At 52.9% G+C, this 12,957-nt stretch overlaps 1 protein-coding gene across 10 annotated transcripts in view; it reads right to left on the bottom strand.

Annotated features, from left to right (window-relative positions):
- Positions 1–12,957, bottom strand: part of ACKR3 (atypical chemokine receptor 3) — an 83,800-nt gene that overhangs the window by 42,951 nt on the left and 27,892 nt on the right. Inside the window, exons 1-2 of one of the 10 annotated variants that reach the window (XM_054830761.1) lie at positions 5,817–5,943; positions 5,522–5,727 (exon numbers count right to left, since the gene is read on the bottom strand). The exons of 3 other annotated variants lie outside the window; for them this stretch is intronic. The gene's annotated coding sequence lies outside the window, so the exon portion shown is untranslated. 6 more of the 10 variants (XM_054830762.1, XM_054830763.1, XM_054830767.1 and 3 more) reach the window with 6 other exon arrangements.

Below are 12,957 nucleotides of genomic sequence, written 5' to 3' on the forward strand. Positions count from 1 at the left end.
CATCACAGCTGGCTCCACAACAACTGCTTCCTCCCCACCCTTTTGCTTTTCTACATCTACTTTTCTTGCCTCTTCATCGCCTTCTTCCATCAGCACGCAGCAGACAAAGCAAGGGGCTCCTCATTAACTTCCTCACCAGCAGACCCACACGGCTTACGCAAAATCCGAGGCCAGGCTGCTAATTACCGTTGTGCTTTTGGGGTGGCACAAAAACGCTGCCTCCCCCGCTGGGACCCTCCCACCCCGCAGGGCCAACAGTACCACCCACAGCAGCAGCCGGCCGCCTTGGCTCGTGACCACCATGCTTCAGCCAAGCAAGTTTTGGAGCCCCGTGTCTGCGGGCTCTGGCTTGGGGCATGCCAAAATAAAGATGGAGAGGTGGGTTTCTGAGAGATGGACCCCCTATCACCCATGGCTTCGCTTGAGGTGGAGCATCGGGTCAGCCAGCCCACCCATAGTCCCCACCACGGACGCTTCTAGCATCCTCGGTGGTGGCCACCTTGTTCTTCCCCATGACCCCAGCCACGAGAGGTACCCCCTGATGCCACCCCAGCCCCGGGGAGAGCAGCTGGAGAGAGCAACCGGGGCGAACAACTCCCACAGCCACCTGTATCGCTGAACATCCCCGACCCCACCGTAGGACCTCTTGGTGGGGATTACAGGAGCACAGAGGGGACAGCGAGCAGTGAAGAGCTCGGACACGCTCCCGCGCTGAGCATCCCCTTCTCTCCCTCGCTTCCCAAAAAGGGATGTTGGTTGATACAGCACCTCTCGCTCCTCCATCTGCATAATTGGCTCTTCCCAAACCTCCCACCCTCCCCGGGACACAGGCTACGGAAGAGAAGGGAGATAAGGGGGGAGATTACCGGGGGGGAATTAGGCACTATTGTCCCAGTGGAGGGGAAGCTGGTGGCACTAACAATGAGGGGGGCTGTGCACGCATCCAGGGGAGATCAAATCTCTCCGCAAACAGAGCCCAAATCGGCCCCACGAGGAGATCTAACCTCTCACTTCAAACCTACGCAGCCTTCCAGGCTTTCATCCCGCCGGCCTGCTGAAAGACAGAGTTGAGATTCAAACCAAGCTAAGTGTGGATTCTGCTAAAACGCTGGCTAAAGAGCGGCAGCTTTCTGTCCTGGGACAGATGATACCCCGTCTCCTGGTATCATCGTGGGTGATCTAACCCCGGTCTGCGCAGGGCAGAAGGGTTGATCCTGCCCCCCGCAGAGACGCAGCCCACCCTCAAGCTGTCCGTACCACCCGGTTGGCGCGGGCAGCAGGGACGCGCGCTGCCCAGGCACAGCTCCCCAGGATGCTTGCTTCAGCCCAGGGCTGCAGGTGGGAGAGAGGGATGAGTCTCCTGACAGACCTCATCCAGGGTCCCACCACTGCCGCCGCGTCCCCAGCGCAAACACTTTTCAAGGCCTCTCAAGCACGGGGAGAGGCAGCACCGTCCCCAAGTCCCTGTATCTCAAAACTAAAGCAAACTCCCTAAAAAACACAGAACTCCTGGCCCTGCAGCACAGGCCACCATCTCCTGCTGGTATTTGTGGACAGCGAGGCAAGCAGAGTGGGAGGAACACCAGGCTGCCCCCGTACCACCCCACAGAAGTCACACTGGTGGGCCTCAGCATCTTCTGGGAAGGCACGTGGTCCAACAAGGAGAGTGGGGCTCATTCCACATCTCAAGACCCCAAGTCAAGCCAACCTCCAGGACGGGGCCGTGACAATCCACCACCAAGCCTCCAGCACATCCCCTAACGGAGGAGAAACTCAGACCTGGCTGCAGGGTGTCAGATCTGAGGCAGCGAGGGTGAGCAAGGAGGCAAGCAACAGGGCAGCAAAAATCCCATGAAGTTGGGGCTCACACCAATGCTGGGGACACCATGGCCACCAGTCGAGGACAGCAGCTAGCAGAGGGCACCACCATCCCAGCTGCTCAACTCACAACCACCCCGGGGATCTTACTGAACACAAACGATGCTCAGCCCGAACCTCAGCCTGCATCCACTCCACGAGCAGGTCTGCTGCGTGCACGTGCATCCATCTGTCCGGGGCCGCCCGCATGCCTCTGCGCTTTTGCATCCCCAGCACGGTAATAAAAATCTGAAAGCGATACGGCCTCCCAGGCTCAAAGCCCCGCCGAGGAGGATGGCTATATTCAGAGATTACAGCCTTACAAGGCCGGGCTCTCTGTAGTCTGGGATTAGCTGCTGTAACCCAAGCTCCGATTCCCACCCAGATTAGCTGGGAGGTGTGGGGGGAACCCACCAGACAAACTCAATAAAGCCGCTCTGTGGTCCTAAAAAAATACCTTTAGCGCTCTCTGCAGACAGCACAATATCCTAAAAACTCACGAAGGCAGCTGGAATTGCATTTTGTGTCCGCCGCACTGCAAAGCTCTCGCAGGCCATCATTCTCTGCCCAGCAGGCACGTGTGTCGTGGCCGGTCCCTGCTAGTTTGCAGGAGTTACGGCACAAAGGAAAGGAGCTGCACCTGAAATCCTGCTCCAGATGCCCAGAGGTGTCCCCGGAGCCGACGCAGCCCACAGGACTGCACCCTCCCCATCCCACCTCCCGCCCGGGACCAGATGCAGGCTGTGAAGCAAGCAAACAGGCACGAGCATCCCCAGGGCAGCCCAGCACTGCGTGGCAGCATGCAAGCCCTCAACACTTTGGGGAACTTCTCAGCACCCCCTCTTCCACCCAGAGCCTCTTGCAGCCCGGTCCTGCCTGCACTCAGACCTGCCTCCAGGCAGCTCGGGGTGCAGGCAACCTGGACTTTGCCCTTCCCAAGTGGAGGAGAAAATGAGCTATGCCAGGAAAAGCTGGGGCAGCTGGTCAGGTTGTCACCTACACACCTGCACCCCTCCCGTGTTAAAGGACCACCCTGGTTCTCCAGCATGGGGAGGTGGGCAGGACAGCCCTTCCAGGCCACCCATGCCCTCAAGGGGCTTTGCAAACTGAGCCCAGCACATTTAAACTCTCTTCTACAGTTCTGAGATGGGAATAAATAAAAAAAAATAGTAATAATTGGAGAAACAAGGGCCCTGCACAGCCCTGGGTCCCACCCAGGCAGGCAGGGGAAAGCAGCACCCAGAGGCGAGCGGGCTCGCTGCCGGGATGCTGCAGTGGCCCGACGCAGGTGACTCCGAAGTCTCAGACCCTCCCAGCACGCCACCCAGCTCCGCCACGGCCAGGCGTGCCAGCCCGCGACCCCGGCCACGGGAAAACCAAGTGGGGTGCGAGAAGAGGAGGCTCCCTCCCCCCCCCAAATGCGACCCCGAGACAGCGTGGGACGCAACCCAGGGAGCAGGCGGGGAGCTCGGCCCGAGGGAGCGTGGCTGCGGCGGCCGCGCTGCTCCAGCCTCCGGCGGCTGTCACCCTGCTCGGCCCGGGGATGGGGGGGGAACACGGACACCCGCGGCGGGCACCCCCCCGCCCCGCTCCCCTTCCACACCCGGCCAGGGGGACGCTCCGCTTCGCCCGCCCTTACCTCCCGCAGCCTGCGCGCCGGCCGAGCGACTGAGCGGGGCCGCCCGCAGCCCCCTTATATCCGCGGCGGGGAACCGCCTCTCGGGGGCGGCACCGGCCCCGGCCCCGGCCGGCCCCCGCGGGGGGGGGAGCGCGGGGAGGGAGAGGGGACGGGGCGGCCCTCGCTGCACCCCCGGAGGGGAACGGGGAGCGGGGGGGGTGGGGGGGGGTGTCTCCGCCAGGATTTAACAGGAGGGCTCGAGGGTTGGGGGGAGAGAAGGTCTGGGACACGGGGGCAGGAGGGAGGGAAAGGGGACTGACACCGGGACGGGAAGAAAAAGAGAAAGAGAAGGGAAAAGATTTTTAAAAAAGGGAAAAGAAAAAAATTTACAAACAGGGAAAAGAAAAAAATTTACAAACAGGGAAAAGAAAAAAATTTACAAACAGGGAAAAGAAAAAAATTTAAAAAAGGGAAAAGAAAAAATTTAAAAAAGGGAAAAGAAAAAATTTAAAAAAGAGAAAAAATTTAAAAGGGGAAAATATTTTAAAATATAAAAAAATAAAAATATTAAAAAGATAAAAAGAAAAAGTAAAAAAGAAAAAAGAAAAGTAGGTTTACATATAGTTGTTTTCTGTTTTGTTTTTTCCCTGGCCCCTATAAAATACTGAGAAGACAAGGCAAGGGGAGGCAGTGGAGTCTCACCTCTACTCCCTCACCCAGGGCAATAAAAATTAACGCCACGGAAAAGCAACAGGAAGCCAGAAACTCGCTAACTAAGACTGAAAATCCATTCCTTCGCACTTGTCCTCAGCACGGGACAGGCCGGTGACTAAAATGGCCCGTGGAGAGGAAGGAGGTAGGTCTGTACTCAGCTCCAGCGGGGTCAGCCTGTCTGTCTGTCCCGGGGAAGATGTGAGGATTAGATGATAATCTACCCGCCAGCACAACAGCCACACAATACCACTCGCTGAAGCCCGACAGCGGCACTGACAGCTCCGAGGGATCTGACGCACGTACCACCAGGCTGCTCCGAAAACACCCGATAACCCGGAGTGGGGGGCTTGGCTCCCCCCTGCCCAAACCCTGGTGCTGGGGTGCACCCCGACGCATACGGCTCCGAGCCCCCAAGTCACCCCGTCGTTCCTGAGCCACTGTCCAGCCAGGAGAAAACAGGTTCGCTAACACATTTTAACCAGCACTTTTTGGAAGATTCAAGACATTTTAGCACTTGCAACCCGAGAGCTTCAACACCCCCAGAAAGCACGTATTTTGTTTTCCCCAAAGATGCTTAATCCTGTTGTCACAGGCAATTAAAAGCTTGCATTAAAACCTGCTGGCAAACGGCATACTTAAAAAGAGAACATGTTTTCCTATGAAAGCGCCTAGCTCAAGTTCTCAAGCTTAAAGCAAGTCAGGGATGCGGCAAAACAAGATATTTTATTCCGTGGCAGAAGGGACTCGTTTAAAAAGAGCGAGGGTGCGGGTTAAAAGGACTCTTAGTTGCCAGCAGAGCAGTCTTAATTCTGAATAAAATAAAAAGAGATTGCTATTTTAACTGTGCTTCATTTCTCAGCCCACAATGCCTTAATTCTGCCCCCATGGAGGAGCAGAGTCAAATACATCAAATTTACACCCCTGCAAGCGGAAGCACAATTAGCTTCAGCTTTTCCACCAGCAAAGGGAGGATCAAGCTGTAGATATTGCACCTCCCGCAGCGCCACGCACAACGCTGAAGCTTCCCGGTGCTCACCCCGTGCTGCCTCCCAGCTCGGCCCCGCGCGTTCCCAGAGACCTCCAACATCCGACACCGCACCGGGGAGGGAAACATGCTGGAGAAAGGCCCGACCGGTTAGGCATTTGGTGGTACCTCTGTCACCACCGAGATCTGGGCTGCCACCGGCTCCAAGCGTCACCCTGCAGCAAGACCGCAAGAGGCCACCTGGACCATCCCATCCACCACCACGCTCGCAACGCTGCTGGGGAAGGAGGAGAACAGCGGGATGAGTCTCGCCATCCCATGGATGGAGAGGGTGAGATGTCAGGTACCTCATCTCCCCTCTCCCTGAATGAGGTCCTCCAAACTTCACAGCTGTCAGTGAGCAAAGCGTTTTGGCATCCGCTTAAATTCTGAGCGCCCGCCCAAGGCCGTGGACGTTGGCAGAATTGAAGCACGATGAGTTCAGACGACGACAGGATTAGGTTTAAAAATAAGCATGTACTGAAGCACTTGGCTAAATCAGGCTCTGAAAATCCTGGGGAAAAAAAAAAAAAAAATAAAGGCACTCTAGCAGAACTCCAGAGTTGCTTAGCCAAAAAAGCAAGCGGAACGGTTTTTCCTTACTTGGCGCGCCAGAAAATAACATTAAGTAGGACAATCTCTTCCACAGCTCTCCAAAAATACCGGCCAGCATCTGCAACCACAAAGCTGCTGGCTGTCCGGGAGTCGCAGGCAACCTCCCCTCTCCCGCATTTACCGAGAGCAGAGCCCTCGTTGCCCTTTCCAGGTTCCTCCCTCCAGCTATCTTTTTATAGCGAGCACGTTCCTCACGCAGGAGAGACGGAGCCCGTTCCCTTTCCGTTATGAAAGCCAGATTTTGCTCAGCGCTCAGGGATGAAACACTTGGGCGGTAAGCAAAACAACACGATCTGGGGAAAAAAAAAAAAAAAAAAAAAACCCACATGATATGAAACCACCTCCCTAAAACACAGCAAGAAGAGCTGGGGAGAAGCTGGGCACCCCAGATAAGATCAGCAGAAGGTCGAGATGCTACCTGCTTGCCGTGATTAGTTGGTATCTGCGGCCAGTCCAAGCAGGTGTCCCAAGAGATGTGATCTCAGACCAGAAACTCCTTGTAGATGCAGCTATCCAGGCGAGGCGATCCATCGCTCCTTGAAACCAAGTTGTCTCCAGATATTCGGGAAAGGGCGGAAGCAAAGCTTGGCAGTTCTTTGCCTTGCTACGGAGGAGTCTGTGGCAACGCGCCGGGGAAAGACGGGGCACCGGATTTGCCTCGCTGGGTTTTTCTTGGGGTCCTTCCACGAGGAGCCTCTGCTTTCCCTGGACCACGGGGGGCCCTGCACGAGGTCAAGGCTCCACCGCGTTCAGCGCTGCAGATAAACACACGTGAGGGCGAGCTCTGACCCGCGGAGATAGGTACGGCAGCAGGGGCAGGCACCGGGTGCTGGGCAAAACGTGGCACTGAAAGCCAGATTATTATTAGTTTAACTGCTTACCCAATTGTTTTGCATTTATATTTTGTTTAACTGCCTGAACTACAGATCTTTTTTTTTTTTTTCTCCAAAAGCACAAGTTTTTACTAACATGGTGGGAGGGAAAAGGAGGAATTGCTCACAGTCCCCGCAGCCTCTCCCTGCTGGCACTGGGAACATGGGCTGAAAGCATCCTCATTTCCCCTTAAGGCTTCCCTTTCCAACTGGGAGGCAGATGGGAGCTAACACCCAGCCCTTGGGTGTTAGCTCAAGTCAACAGAGAAATTAAAGAGAAAAAAATGCAAGTTGGCAGCTTTAAGTACTAGAAAGATTTTTGATTTTTTTTGGGGGGTGAGAGAGAAAGCCAGTAAGGCAAAGTGCATATATGTGTTGGGTGGGGGAGCGTTTCAACAGCACAGTAAATATCAAAAAGGGACAAAGGGAAACCGTTCCTCATTGCACAAGAGAGGATTTGCGTGCAGCAAGAGCGGGGCGGGAGCAGCATCACCGACCGGGTGTCCAAAAGCAGCAGCTTCACACGCAGGCGGAGAACAACGTGCCGGCCGGGATTGCAAACACCCACATCAAGACGATAAAGCCGGGGAGAGCCCTGGAGGAAATCAGGCTGTGATCCGTGAAGTGTACGAAGGTAAAAAAGAGCTTCCTGCAGTCCTGGGAGCCAGTGCCAGCGGGCTGCTGGATGAAAACGCAGCGCTCATTTCCTCCCTCTTCCAAGACAGCTAGTTCTCTGTCCTCTCCCGGTCACGTTCCTCGCTGCATCGGTTGGATGATGGATGGAGGAACGAGCCACCGGACTAACAAAAGGGATAAATAGATGACTACATCAGGAGTCACCTCTGAAATCGCAAGCAGAAAGGAAACGAGCGGCAAATTTCCAGCAGGCAGCAACTGCGGTACTGCCCAGCTCCATTTCCCCTACCAACAGAAAACAATCAAGTCATTTAACACCAAACCATGCCTAAAGCAGCGTCAGCAGCCCCGGGCAGCCGTCAGGAAAGCTGCAGAGCTGGTCTCCTGTCCAGCTCCGTCCTGTCCGGTCTGGAAGGGACACAAGATGAAGAAACCAAGGGGAAGAGAGCAGGGAGAAGCACCCTCCCCTTGTTGCTGCACCACGGAAAGGTGCTACTCGTGCTTGCGGCAGCGCGGGGAAAGGCATTCGTACTCGCGGGCAGTCCCGAGGAGATCAATGTCCTCCTCCACGAAGGATGGAGAGCGCCGGGGTGCCCCAAACTGAAGGAGCCAAGGAGGGTGGGAAAGCAAAGGCAAGGGGTACAGTGGCGGTGCTGGGTGGGATGCTGGGCCGATGCTTGCAAACACACGGCGCTACCCTGTTTTAAGGCTGGGGATACTGCAGCAGAAAGAAATCAACCTCTTAAAACTGGAGAGCAAGGGAAGAGATGTGCAGGCAGAGGCTGCCAGGGCAAATCGCAACCCATCCTGCGCAAGGCTCCAGCTTCCCCTAACCTAAATGACCACACCAAGCAATTAAAGAGAAATCGTAGTGTGGGACACTTCCCTTTCTCCTCCATACCACCCAGCCATTAGTTTAAAGGTTCATGAGATTTTTTTTTGGTTTTGTTTCCTCCCCAGAAAGCCCCTCATGGGCTGATTTCCATCTACGCTGCAGCTCCAAAGCTCTATTTTCAACTTCTCCACCGCAACAATAAGAACCAAATTTAAAAGGAAGATTTTAGAGCACGAACGCTGAGCTCCTTGGGATGTCACAGGCCTCCAGCACCTACGGTTTGAAGCACCGCACACCAAAAGGCTTTCGGAAAACCTGCCAGTAGAGTTTTTGAGCCCGGGGATGCTGCCGTCAGCATTTACCTCTTGACAAGTGATGGTGAACAGCGCCGATCCAGAGACAGCGCAAAGCACGCAGCACTTCACGTGGGTCTCGATCAGCTGGGCCACCCAGGATTTTAACCATTCTTTGACTTTTTCTTCCCAAAAGATGCAGCAGGAGACGTGAACGCTCCTGTCCAGCCACCCAGCAGGGCTCTTTCCATCAATCCCAGAGGGAATTGCAGCCGTCGTTCCCAGTGAGCTTCCCAAAAAGCCAAGCACCGGTACGGCACGCATCCCAGCAGGATCTGTCGAGCAAAGGGCTGGCAGAGCAATCAATTTACCATTTTCAAGGCGATGAGAGCTTTTAGGAGAAATCAATTGGTGGTGTAATTAGGAATATTACCCGTGTAGCTAATAATTATCGAAGATGGCTCTCTCCTTCACAGTTCATTTCCATCTCACCCTTCAACTAAATGAAGGTGTTACCTACGGATGTTATTTGCGGCTTCATAATCCGCTGTCGTAGGCATTATTGCCATTTATTTGGGAGCGTGCCGGAGCGTGACCACGGGAAAGATAAAATAGGACCCCGAGCCAGAAATCCTGCCTGGAGTAGCTAAGCAGCCAGCAGCAAAGATTTTTCAGAGGCATTGATTTTTACATAAACACCATTCATAAACTTCTCCTCTCCGCACAGCGCTGTCTCAAATTAGCAAGGTGACATTAATGTGCCGGGGGTAGGTTTTGACAGAAGCCATGCTACGGAAAACCGGAATAACTTTGCATCGGCAGCAAGGGTTACAAGTGGCACGCCAGGGACGGAGAGGGAGGAAAGGAGTTTGAATTGGGATGATGGGATTCCCCCCCTGCCTTCGCTTGCGTCCATAGGAAAGAATCCTGCTAGGTGTAAAATGACTAAATACTCCATGCCGGTAAGAAATAAAAAAATTCATTAAATCATAAATCTTTTGGAAAGGGGATCTACTGGGGAGATTATATTCGCTTTTCATGGACATATTAATTCAACGGTGGCATATCGTATTGTTCTCTGCGGGGGGAAAAGACATATTGTTTTAAAGTATGATATTTAGAGCGGTCCTTTAGGAAGGAAAGCAAATATAATCTTGGCAAGGAAAACCGACTCCATGAGCACCGACTAAGGGACATTAAAAGCAGGGCCCAAGTCCCAGCTGCCGAAAGTCAGCATAGCTTGACTGGAGTTGTTGGAACTAAGCCCATGCATGGGAGCTGAGAACGAAGGTCATCCCCACTTAGCCACAACTCCTTGAAAACGTTAAGTAAATGAACACAAAGGTCATTTTTTTACTGGGCCCGTTGTGAACGGTCACTGTCTAGCCCGCTAGCAAACACCAATGGCAGGTGAGAAGACGAAAATGTTACAGCTGCGTTCCCCACGAATTTGGTGTCTGTTGGTTGGGAGCTATCTGGCCATCTCCTCCTGGATTGCTTCTGGCTCAGCACTAGAAATTGCTGGGCTCTCCTGGCTCCCAGTCCAGCCAGACACTCAGGATTTGGGTAGAACCAGACAGCCAGCTGCAAAACAAGGGCTTGCCAAAGCCCTGCTTCAGCTCCTGCCTGGTCTAAGCTCCCTACGTGCCACCCTGGTCTCTGTTCTCCAGGAGGCTCCAGTCCTACTGTGGCACATGCCCAGAAGCACCTGCAGCGGATGGACACCTATCTCCTGCCTACACTGCAATTAGATGGAGGCCAGTAAACACCTCCCTCCCCTGAGGTCTGACAGGCATTTTAGGAGCACCCTGCACACAGCCAGCCACAGCGCACGGATGACATCTCCTTGCAACAAGTAGATGGGACTGGTCTCGCAGCCATAGTCACGCTCCACCTTGGGCTCGCCACCTCTCTCCTGACCCCACAAATTGTGTATTCCTTTCAAATGGGAGCATCCCTCCCCATCTTTCTCCATCCGTACCTTTAGCGTGGTGGTTAGCGCAGCCCCACAGGCAATCTAGGTTCCAATCTCCTCCAGCTTGGCTCCAGGCGTGGAAAACACTGGGACAGGACTCCTGCCCGCAGTGCATGTTCTCCAGACACTCAAGTGCCCGACGAGCCCAGCTATCTCTTGGACCACATCTCCTCTCATGAGAGAGCTGTGGATCACAGAAGGAAAAACACGCGCAGACCTGAGCTCAGATCAGATTCACACAGCACCGTAAGCACGCTCCCAAGCATCGTTCTTCTGCCACGTGGCTGCTCTCATAATAGCTACGGGAAAGTCTTCATCACACGTAGAAGTTACCATACATGACCACGTCCTTCCTCTGTGACAACTCACTGAAGTAGCTTATTCCAGAGAACAAGGCGAGCACATAGTTTAAGCTTCCTTCACCAAGGGTGGTCGGTCACTGGAACAGGGTCCCCAGGGAAGTAGTCAGAGCTTGTCAGAGTTCAAGGAGCATCTGGACGACACTTAGTCATACAGCTTAGTTTTAGGTAGTCCCGCGAGGAGCAGAGAGTTGGACTCGATGATCCTTGTAGGTCCCTTCCAACTTGAGATATTCTGTGATTCTACTGCACAAAACAACAGTGACCGTTGAGCAGCTCTCGCACCATAAATTCGTGCCAGTTCGATCACGTCACGCTCTTAACCAGCTCAGGCACAGGAAACTCAACTTGGCCCATCAGAAAAGAAGGGATTTGCTTATCAACCTGAATTGCGTGGGACTCTCTGCACAAGTCAGAGGGCACACGTATATTTACAAACACCTGCAGGACTCGGACTCTCACTTTTCTCCTTCCTTTTGCCAACCCAGCTATCTCGCTAAAAACTTTCCCATCCATCCCAATGAGGTGTGAAATTTGAAGCATCATTGCTCCCACCGACAAAAGCGCACACAGGACTGTTCCTAGGTAATTAAATGACTAGATAAAATAAAAAGGGCTGATGCAACATTAACCGTGAACAGTCAAAACGACAAAGTCAGCACGCACAAACCACGAAGACTCTTAATGCAACATTAAGCCCGTTGTACGTTATTTATGTATTTGCCAGAAATGTATTCAACTACCTGCTCGAGATGAAAAGCACTAATAAGGCTGTATTTTTCTCCATACCTGGGCCAGGTTCCCAGTTGAGACAAGCAGTTTATACTAGTCAAACACTTGGACGATTTTACCTTCTGTAGAAATCCTTGTTGCTGGGGTCTTTAATATAGGCTTTAGGCGCAAGGCACGTTGGCGGCAGCTCATGGCCCAACGCCGTAGGAAGCCCGAGAGGTCTTAGACTACTCAAATTATCCAATGCGAGCACAAGGAGGAGGGCAGCCTGTGCTCTAGCTTCTGTCCAGGGCCCCTGGAAAGTTAATCCTATCCAATTACACTACTACTTTTTTTTTTTTCTCCATAGAAGAAATAAACAGTCTTTTGTACTAAACTAAGGCTGCCTTCTTTTGAAGGAAGATTTATCATCCAGGATAAATTCATGAGTTCATTCCGGTTTTCAAAGCAGTGTTTTTACATTATGATGCAGTATCAGTCGGTTCTGCCTCTGCACCAGGCAGTCCCCACAAGATATCCCGCTTTTCCTTCAAAAAAGAAAAAAAAAAAAAAAAAAAAGAGGAGAGCACAAATGCAGATCATCTCATCAGTTGCTTAAAGCCTGCACACCAATTCCACGCACGCATGTTAGAGCCGTGCAAACACATACACACAGAGCTGGGACCGGCTTTTCCCTTCAGACCACGAACACCACGAATGCAATCGATGACCTTGTTCGATGACGAGAAGTGGACCGGTGGATGACAAAATCTGCTGGGAGGCGCCCCAGGAGAGGACCCAGCGCTGAAATAAGAGGGATGGCTTGGTCGCCTTCCGCACGCCAACAGGGACTCCGTTGTACTGAGCTGAAACCTTGAACTCATTACAATGTCACTCTGTCTTTGGATGCGATATCCTGTGGGGGAATCTTCTGGGAATGTATTTTGGTTCAGACTTGGGTCAAGGAGAGTTGACTTGACCTGAAAATAAATCCAGGCGATCTCAAGCTGAAGAGCTATTGACTACTGTTTGCAATACAATAAAGCGAGGAGATCAAACTCGGCTGAAACCCAGGGTTAACATAAATCCAAGGAGAAAGGAGAACAAGAAAATTCATTCACCACCATGACAAAGGGGACATTTTTTGCACTGGCAGAATTCAGAGCAGGGACTGAAATCGCTTCCCCAGCAGCATTTTTAGCGTCCATATGGTAAGTGCGTGCTGCTTAGCTGTGCTGATATCTTCAACAGACTGGCAGTAAGATAAGAGGTACGCGACTGTGTATGTGTGTGAAAAAGGTTTTGTGGGCTTTTTTTTTTTTCCTTTTTTAACGTCACTAGATGGAGTTCCTCTGCTCGCACACAGGGCAGCTTTTGTGAGAGGTATTTTATATGGATCCCCAAGGAAAGATCCCAGCGACGGGCTCTGAGCACTATTGTGTGCACGT

This window comes from Grus americana, chromosome 6 (assembly GCF_028858705.1).
Source record: "Grus americana isolate bGruAme1 chromosome 6, bGruAme1.mat, whole genome shotgun sequence".
NCBI classification, from domain to species: domain Eukaryota; kingdom Metazoa; phylum Chordata; class Aves; order Gruiformes; family Gruidae; genus Grus; species Grus americana.